This window comes from Poecilia reticulata, linkage group LG9, assembly GCF_000633615.1.
Source record: "Poecilia reticulata strain Guanapo linkage group LG9, Guppy_female_1.0+MT, whole genome shotgun sequence".
Classification (NCBI taxonomy): Eukaryota; Metazoa; Chordata; class Actinopteri; order Cyprinodontiformes; family Poeciliidae; genus Poecilia; species Poecilia reticulata.
This window is the reverse complement of record NC_024339.1, coordinates 176879-177154: the sequence shown is the minus strand read 5'-3', so window position 1 is coordinate 177154 and position 276 is coordinate 176879.

The window sequence follows — 276 nt, the reverse complement described above, 5'->3', positions numbered from 1 at the left end:
GAAAATAAGGTATTTATTTAATAAATAGTGTTATTTCCTGGATTTATTCTGTGAAGAACCCAGAGAGGGTTATTTGATTGTGCTTTCTGGAAAACAATAAATTTTTACATTTAGGCACTCCTACAATTGTCACTTTTTCTGTTACAAACTGTCTCCGGCCCCCACCAGAGAAGAAAAAAGTTATGTGGCCCTCACAGGAAARRGTTTGGGGACCCCTGCTTTACAGCTTTTACTGACAGGCCCTCTGCACCATAGGAACTACTCTAATTACCTGTA